Genomic DNA, 10,218 nt, shown 5'->3' on the forward strand with positions numbered 1-10,218 from the left:
TCTGACTATGCTGTCTGTGTTGAGCACTCAGTGGATCTGCGCTCGACAGTGCAGCCTAGGCGGAGTAGTCGAACGCAGATTCACTGAGCGCTCAACACAGACAGCATCGTCAGAAGGAAAGTTGATAAATAAATTACAAATGTTGTATTGTTCGATACATATGCGTACCGAACCGAAAGCACTGTATCGAACGGTTCAATATCGATACGAATATCGTTGCACCCCTAATATATATATATATATATATATATATTAGGGGTGCAACGATACACAAAATTCACAGTTCGGTTCGGTTCGATACTTTGGTGTCACGGTTCGATATTTTTTTGATACAAAAAAAAATGTTCATGCCTTTTTAATTTGTCATTTATTAAAATTATAAATATATATTTTAAAATGGTAAATGGTAAATGGCCTGTATTTATATAGCGCTTTACTAGTCCCTAAGGACCCCAAAGCGCTTTACATATCCAGTCATCCACCCATTCACGCACACATTCACACACTGGTGATGGCAAGCTACATTGTAGCCACAGCCACCCTGGGGCGCACTGACAGAGGCGAGGCTGCCGGACACTGGCCTATTACTCAAAAGTACAGTTTTTAAATTTAACCCTAACCCTTTTTGCGTGTTTTTTATTTTGACAGCGAATGCGCACCTGCGGACCACTTATGTGCAGCCCTGGTTATTTAGCTCGTCATATTGCAGCCACAGAAATTCTTTTGTCCATGAAACCATAAAGCTGCACTTTCTTTTTGCCTTATAGTCTGATTTGTCATAACTTTTTCGTTTTGTGGTAAGCTTTTCTTTGGCTGTCACTTCTTCACCCTGACCTGTCTTATTTGGCTCAGCAGAACTGAAATATATATCCTGCTTCTTTTACACACACTCACATAAGCTCAGCGATTCTCTGCATCCTCTTACATGTTTAAGCTTGCTGCAGGAGATTTCACTTGTCATGTTTGCGTAGTAAGCTAACGATTGATAAGACGATGTCAGAGGAATTGGTGCGCAAATTATCATCACTCACCAATCAGTGCTGTCGCTCTCTATACACAGTTCGCGCGATTGCAAAGTGAAAGCAAAAAAACAAGCGCAAATTCAAACGCGATTTCAATATGTCACATATTGACAGTGGCTCACCGATGCCAATGACATAATTACCCAGCTACATTTCTGAAAGAATGCAAAAGCATTGACATATATTTTTGCTTCCTACAATAGGCCGACGGGCAGGGCAGAGATAGATTTTGGTAGCCCCAGGACGTCGGGCTGGCGATATTGCAAGCCCTGTATCTGATTGAGGAATCACTCATCTTTGGAAAAGAGAGTTTATTACAGAGAAATGTCTCTTTCCAAAATAAAAGCTACATTATACGCTTCTTCTGGGCTATATTCTCAGCAGCATATTAAACATATCAGGTCCCCATAAGGAGAATCATGTGCTAACGGCTGTCTAAATGACTCGGGTAAAGTTTGTAGCATGCTTGTTTTTGTCTGCTTCCACTTGTCTTTGCACTAGGATGCTGTCGGAGTAAATGTGCAGTCATATTCGTTGTGTTCCCACTAGTGCTTTCAGGTTAATCTCGTTGAAATGACGTTAACGCCACAACACAGCAAATCTCCGTTAACGAGCTACCCCTGATCGCCCCGTGCATGGGGCTGGACGGCCAACACATTAACGAGCTAACTGCGCTAACACACTAGTTCTCACCCATGTAATTAAGCATTGCATCCAACATACTGTTTTACTTTAGTCCATGACGCGCTTACCTTCAGGGTCATACGTCACATGAAAACCAAAATAGTTCCAAACGCCAGATCTGAATGAGGGTGGGGGAGGTTCAATTTGCCATGTTGCAAGGAGAGCTTAACTTCTGTCTCGCTAGCTTGCCCTGCGCTCTTCCTTCTGATGATGCTGTCTGTGTTGGGCGCTCAGTGGATCTGCGCTCGACAGTGCAGCCTAGGCGGAGTAGTCGAACGCAGATTCACTGAGCGCTCAACACAGACAGCATCGTCAGAAGGAAAGTTGATAAAATAAATTACAAATTTTGTATTGTTCGATACATATGTGTACCGAACCGAAAGCACTGTATCGAACGGTTCAATATCGATACGAATATCGTTGCACCCCTAATATATATATATATATATATATATATATATATATATATATATATATAAAATAAATGAAGCCACTGTGTTGGCTACATTTTAGTTGCCGCCATGTTACCTTTTTGGAGCCATAAGTGTTCGGATTTAGTGATCAGTCAGTTGTAGCAAGCTTGGTTTGTGAGCTGCAAATGTACATCCTGTGTCAGCACCAAGCAGTCAACTTTAGGCTTTAACATAATCCAAAATGGGAGCTATAACAAAATTTATTCTGGACAGATCTGCATGAAGGGGGATATTAAATGTAGACACGATATTTTATTATCGTGTATTTTCCTAGACTGTAAACATGCAATCATTCAAATATCTTGGAACTATAATCAAGACAGTTTGTAAAAAGGGTCGCCAGCACCTTTACTGCCTCAGGAAACTTGCTCATTGCCACATTGACCAAAAAATTTTAACTTTGTTTTATCGTTCTTTTATTGAGTCTGTTTTATCCTTTTATTTGGTGGCATGGTTCAGTCAGACCTCTGTCACAGACAAAAACTCACTGAATCAGATAGTGAGACGGTCAAGTCGTGTGATAGGTGAGCCACAGTCTTGTTTAGCCTCCCTGTACTCTAAACAGGTACAGAGGATGGCTTTATCAGTCCTTAAAAATCGTTCCCATCCTCTACCAGGTGAATTTCAGCTTCTTTCCTCAGGACGGAGGTTTCTATTTCAAAGATGCAGGACAAAGCATTATAAAAACAGCTTTGTCCCTGTTGCTGTCACTGAATTAAATAAGAACTATTTTTGTTTTTGATTCGAAACATTAAATTACTATATATGTGCTACAGTGAGGTTTATATTTTTATTAGGTATGTGTGTTTTTGAAGGGATGCCAAATGCTATCATTTTTCTGTAAAGCAAATTTACCTTGCCTGTGGGTATAAATAAAGTTACCTTGAACCTTGATGTTTTTTTAGGCTCAATACAAAAAAATTTTAAGTTGGCTAAAAATCAGGTAAGCAAAAAAAAAAAAACAATATATCAAACAGATAACATGGACACTATCATCAAAATGCCCAAGCGGAGGATATACCTCCTGCGTTAGCTTAGGGAGTTCAACCTGCCTCAGGTGGTGTTGCTCCATTTCTACTCTGCAATAATCCATTCTGTTCTCTGCTTATTCATCAATGTATGGTTTGGATAGGCCGCCAAACAGGACAAGAACAGACTACAACGGACCATGAGAAACGCAGAAAAAATATCATTGGTGTCGACTTGCCCTTTGATTCAGGATTCGTACAAATCCAGTAACTAATTATCTATGTCTTATTTAGTCCATAATTTATATCTTTGCATATTTGCATCATAAATGTTCTATTCATGTTGTTTTTGTTTGTGTCATATTATCACTCTGTTGGAGTAGACAGCTCCTGCTGGAGCCCAGTTCCTTTGCATGGTCTCCCCAATGTCTGCACGGGTTCTTTCCAAAGACATGTTAGTGGAGCACAGTTAGTGCAGCTGTTACGGCAGCTAGACTTAGCAAAAGTACAGACATCCTGTACTTAAGTAGCAGTACAGATACTAGTGTTAAAATACACCAGTAAAAGTTGAAGTACCGATTCAACTTCTTTACTCAAGTGAAAAAAAGCACTGGCACTGAAATGTACTCAAAGTCAGAAAGTAAAAGTAGCTCTATGGATGTGTCTACCAGCTATTTCTATGTGAAGCTAACTGAACCTTGTACTATATTAATGTAATAATAAAATAGTATGACTAGATAGGAATACAAACTTTATTTTAGTCTGAATGTTAATTCTAATAAAACTATTTAGCTTGAATCTGTTAAGCAGAACATCAGCAGTGAAAAAGAAGGAACATTTTAAAAAACACTTTTCTGCTGCCTACATCATAGACGATGACTTTGCCTCTAAACAGGAAAATAAGCAGGGGAAAGGGAACCCTAAAATCAGCCGTAATGGCTCAGTGTGGAGAAAAGAATCACAAATCACAAGATTTTCTTAGTCACATTATTGTCTCTCCAAAAACACTTTGGTTGTACTTTGTGAGATTTTGAGTTTTTCCTACCTCTGCTGTGTTTTATTTAACATCCGACATGTTTTGTGTGCTTCTGCAGCATTTATTTATATGCTAGTGTTTTCCTAAGGTGCAGCATGTTTGATAGCTCGGAGCCTCCAAAGGTGAATTATAAGTTAATTGGTAATAAACGTGAATGTTAAGGTGAATGCTTTCTGTCTCTCTGTGTTAGCCCTACAGTAGATTGATAACCTGCCCTGGGTTCCCAGCGTCTCTCCTCGAGACACCTTGAATCCTCCTCTGAAACTCTGAATTGGACAAATGGAAGAAAATGGATGGATGGATGTTGTGAAGCAGCTAGTATGTTAGAGAGCTCTATGGTTTAATAAACCTTGTCACTAAACAACATAGGTTTACCCCCTGTGGCCTTCAGTAAAACTGAGTTTGACAGTTCAATATTGCATAAACCTACTAAGGATCCTATATCTGACTACGCTGTCACACACTGTTGATTACTTTTCAGTTTCAGATTAAAGATACGGGCCTTTAATAAAATCTGCCGTTATCTTATTGCACGCATTACCTGGATTTGAGGCATTGTTGCGCTCATGCTGCTGAAATGTTGATGTTACATGAAGGCAAATTACATCAGCTGTAGCCTGAAGGTAAGAGAAATCTGTTCAGCCCGTTTAAGAGCTACAGGTTCGGTGCCTCGGTGTAAAACACCAGCCTTCATCTTTCTCCGGAGCAGCATGGAGCCTGCTAATGTGAAAAGGGATGGCAGTGAATTTGAAGCAGGCTGCTGGAAAGCAGTGCACATCCTCATTATCTCTCTCTGGAGAGTTGTGTATCAATGCTCTCAAATCTCATTTTCACAACAATAACACTGACATGCTGCTCCTTACAATTAGCACAACTCCCCCACCAAGGCCAGCACTGGGAATGCTAGTGAGACTAATGCTAAGATGAGGTAAACAGGGTTTCACTTGATCAATAAAGATTAGCCTAGTTTTCAACAAACCAGAATGAAGCCATGGCCCAGACACGCCTTAGCCCAGTTAGCGTGGACTTCTGCTATTCCAGGGAGCTCAATGACGTATTTCCAACACGGGATGACTTTTTCTCGCAATTCATGACATCACCGTCTAATCCATTTTCATCCTGCTCTATTCCTGTCAGGGGAACAACGTGCCGTAAAGGATGACCTCTGTGTAAAGACTTGCCAGCAGTCCTTTTTTTAGACGCAGACCTCAACGTCCAGCCACATCATTGTGTTTGCTGGGATTTTCTGTGAATCACCAACTCAGGTCAAAGCTATTTCCAGTTGCTGCTTTCATCACCTGAGAATCGGATATTTTGTTGGAGGATTTTTTTTGGTTTTTTACATTATGATGAGAAACAGAGGCCAACAGATCAAAGATGGAGCTGCAGCAGCCAGCGGTGTCAGATTAAAGGATCACTTTTAATAAAAGGAATCGGGCTCTGAATAAATTTTATTTTGCGAGCGATGAATATTTATAATAAGATATTTGTGCAAAGCTCTTTTGTGCCTGTGTGTGTGTGTGTTATGGGAGAAAGGATTACAGTAGTCTCGACTCTAAAGAAGGCAGAGAAGCTGATATGAATGAGGTGTAGGAAAAAAAACAATAAAACAAAAGGAACATCCGTAGAAAATCACCTGTGTTTAACATGAGGTCTTCATACTCTATTTGATCAGGAGCAGTAAAACCTACAAACCTAGGGAGATTTATTGCCTTAAATAAGCTCATGGACATGGATAAGAACGGCTGAAGACACACTTACCGTGGCTCTGCTCCGGCTTTTTCATTGTGTGAAAGCATGAGGAGGAAGAAAGTGGGTTACGGGGAAAGAAAGATGAAGGCAGAGGGTCTGAAAAATTAAATGCAAAGCTGTTAGGTCTTTGGGAAGAGATTAGTCCATATTCCCCGCACGCTCGCACATGAGCTCGGTTTAAGTCAAAGACATTGCATGAAAATTATTAAAAGGATGAATATATTATTGCACAAACACTTCACATCTTTTTGCCCCTGTTGCCTCAGGGTCCTATCTTTTGTTTTTAGCATACCAGCTTTGGTTTTTGTAATTTACTTTTATATGCTGGTTGCGTGGAGCATTTTCTAGTTTTCCCCTCATCCCAGCCCCTAAAGGGGCACACCAAAGATCTGGTTTCTCTTTTCATGAAACTGAAAGACCCACAAGGGGGAAGTTAGAAGAATATACCAGCCACGCGGTAGCTCTTTGAGGCTGTGATTTTTGAGCTAAAAGCCAAAGTCACATTAACATGGTCACAATGACAATGCCAGCATGATTACTTTAAGCAGGTAATGTTTGTGAGCGTCACCTTTCCAGTGTAGCAGCTTTTTGACCGTGTTGCCAGCTGACAATTCCCCAGTGTCAGCAGAGATAGCCAGGTTTGAATAAGTAATTAAGAAAATGATTATGGTGTTGGATTAAAAGTCAACACATAACGGCAAAATAACTTCCTGTCAATTTATCACAAAGATAAAGGGTTTTCTCTGTTTTCTATCTTTTCTCACTCTTTCTCTCTGTGTCCTGAGAACCTGCAGCTCATCACCCTCATCTTAAAGATCGGTTGTTGCAGCGTTTCAATAATAATATATGATATATATAATATATGATAATATCATTATGTGAAAAACAGAGAGGGTGAGAGACGCGACAGTCAGGTGGAGCGTGCGTCTGTCCTCTCAGTAAGTGAGTGAGACAGTAGACAGCCGTGAGGAGGGCTGTGCGAGTGCATCGCAAAAACACATAAATATGCCTGACACCTGTAAATGAAGCAGCATCTGGCTGCAGTTTAAAGACTTTTTTGTCTCGGTCTCGTCTCAACTTTGTCTTGGTCTTGACTCAGTCTGTCTTGGGCTTGGGCTTGTCTTGGTCTTGGTTTAGGCGGTCTTGACTACACGTCTACCAACTGCAAGTAGCTCAGGTGACCAGCTGGTTATCCAGAGACTGAGCGTGCAACACCTTCAACCTCTGGGCGACCACTTTCAGTCACAAAGCATTTGCACACGTGGAAGGCAACCTGGCTCTAAACAATCAGAATTACCGACACCTTTGCAGTCAGTCCTAGGCAGCCTGAGCTGATGACACAGTAGGGCTCGACTCGGCTGGTTGCCAATGGTTGCATTCTGGCAATATCCCTATATAAAAGCAAGGTTGCCAAGCGTCTCTGTCATTTTGCAGATAAATTGGCATCCTGCATCAACTATGTTAATATTTGTGGAAGAAATTCTTAATTTCATTTTAAAGTCTATGATGTTCTGGCCGGACTCTGAATGGAAGAAGTTAAGTTGAATTTCTATTTGTGAGTTTCTGTGACCGTAGAGAGTGACAGGGTTGCAGTTTTTGCTCTGTTATGACTGTTAACTGCTGCAATTGTTTTCCTTAGTGTGGCAGTAGCTTTAGTTTTAGAAACATCTCGCCACTCTAAATGTAATGCTTTACAAATTTTGTGTTACACAGCTGTTTTCTAGAGCAGGGGTGTCAAACATAAGCACCAGCGACCAGAATCGGCCCGTCAAAGACTCCAATCTGGCCCAGTGGACGGCTCTGGAAAATTTGAAGGAGTACGCCAGGAGCTACACCAAAGTAAATTTAATGACAGAAAGTTCCTGTTTTTTCAATTTTCACTATATGAATTTAGTTTCGTTTGGTTTTTTTTTGTTTTTTTACAGTGGGTGCGCAGAAAAAAAGCACATTTTCTTTCAGTTAAAAAACTAAGTTAAAAAACTTTATATGTTGTATTTATAGGGAAGTCTGTAATTAAACCATAACGTTTTTTGTAATTTTACACATATATAATGTAGTTTCACCGGTCAGGCCCACTTAAGATCAAAACAGTATGTCGCCAACACTGTAAAATGAGTTTGACATACCAGTTCTAGAGGCTAACTATCAATCAGCTTACCTTTATGCTTCAAAAGCAGGTGAATTCTCTTTTCTCCCTTGGAGTAAAATTTAATGAGCATGTTTTTGATGGGGGTTTTTTTCTCTAAAATCTGCTTCACCCACAGGGACCTACCTTACACCACCTCATTGCTCACCTTTCTCTGCTCGTGCCCCCTCTGGAGACAAAGAGCTGACGTTGGAGGAAAGTCAGCAGTCGGCTGTAAATATGGCCAACTCACGACCGCGCACTTGAATGTAACCCCCTCCTCTCCGTCCCCACGCCCACCTATCTCGTTGTACTGTGAGACTCAAGAGACCAAAGCCCGAGCAACTAGGCAATTATAAATTTCCTCACCGTGTAATTTTGTCACACAGGTAGACCTGGCAGTCAGAGCTGCAGCGACGTGCACACACAGTCACACACAAGCATAATCTCTCATTTTAATGCACTGAGGTGACTGGTGTGCAGCAGCCATGTGAGGCAGCATCGAGGCCTACTTTCATCCTTGTCTAAAAGGATTGTTTCGGGCATGAATCATGACCGTGAACAGGTGTTGCTCCTTCTCTCTGCTGCTTTGCTAATTCACAGTCATCACTTTCTCCAGGCAGCATGGAAACGCTCTCAAAGCCGCTGCCATACATTCAGGAAGCAGGAATAATTTATACCCATTTAACCATTTCCAATCTGCAGCCCTGCGTGTGTGTGTAACTTATTTATGAAACCGAGTGAATGCGCTCTCTGCAGAGTGTTTGGATTTGGGCGTAAAATGTGAAAATAGTGCAACTAACATGAAATAATCTTAAATATTCGATGACCCTTTCTTCAACGCCTTTTCTCAGGTCCAAATGAGTTTGGCTGTATTTCACCTCGGAGCTCACAGAGGTTCCTTCGCATCACAAATCTTAATTCCAGATTAACTCGTCCACGCGCTCAACACTACCATAACATACGAATTATGACTCTAAATGCGTCGGCTCCAAAAACACTGGTCTCCCAGCTGTGAGGCTGAGAGAAAAGCTACATCCAGCCCTGTGATGTGATGTTATGTAACTCCCCGCCAGTGTCGCCAATGATGGTCTGACAGTCAGGACAAGCCAATAAGCTGCTTGCCCTACGAACACAAGTTAACTGGTCTAAATTCGACAGGCTTAGCTGATACGCTGACTGAAAGCAGTGTCTCGGGGCTGATTGGAGACTGTGTGTTTTACTCTGGGTGTAGGTTCACTCGAGCTTCAGCCACAGTGTAAGAGTGTACCGAGGGGGGTTGGATAACAGCAGGTGTAGAGGGCGATGTGCATCCACCGTGAAGGTAACGCGCAGCAGGATTTAGGTGTTTGTTGGCACCTGAGTCTGTTGGGCATCTCCGGTGATACTATTATGTGACATGGTGACAGCAGCAGTGTGACCTCCCTAAGCTGCTGCATTTCTCAATGTCTTGGTTTGATTCCAGACTAAGCTCTTCTTGGTGTTGTCCTCCCAAAAAACATTCTATTTCTGCATCAATCTGCACTCTACACAGCTACTAAAAACAACTCAGTGCTCAAATAGGAATTAATGCTTTGATTGTATTTGCAAGGAACAAGCTATTTAAAGAACAAATGTACTGCAGAGTGCGTCAGAAATCAGCTGGAGGGAGAACTAAGAGGTCGCACTAAAGAATAACTAAGTCCAGAAAATTTGAGAAAAAGACTGGTAATACCAGGCTGGACCCCCTTTTCCTTTAGAAATGCCTTAGTTCTTTGTGGCATGGATTCAACAAGGTGCTGGACTCATGCTTTCATGGTATTTACGCCAAATTCTAACCCTACACTCAGAATGTTGAAGCAGAAATTGTGACTCGACAGACCAGGCGACATTTTTCCAATCTTCTATTGTTCAATTTTGGTGAGCCCACATGAACTGCAACCTCAATTTCCTGAGAGAAATGGCACCCAGTGTGGTTTTCTGCTGCTGTAGTCCATCTGCTTCAAGGTTCAATATGATGTGCCTCTTCTACATACCATGATTGAAATGTAAAATTTAATTATTCAAATAAAAAATCTGACAGATAACATTGGTTTCTATTATTTGGGAAATTATTGTCATGGTACTGGGTTTGTGTGTTGTCTTTGATCTCAAATATCAAAGACAAATAACAGCTCAG

The sequence above is a fragment of the Simochromis diagramma genome, unplaced genomic scaffold, assembly GCF_900408965.1.
Source record: "Simochromis diagramma unplaced genomic scaffold, fSimDia1.1 OVJJ01000753.1, whole genome shotgun sequence".
Lineage (NCBI taxonomy): Eukaryota > Metazoa > Chordata > Actinopteri > Cichliformes > Cichlidae > Simochromis > Simochromis diagramma.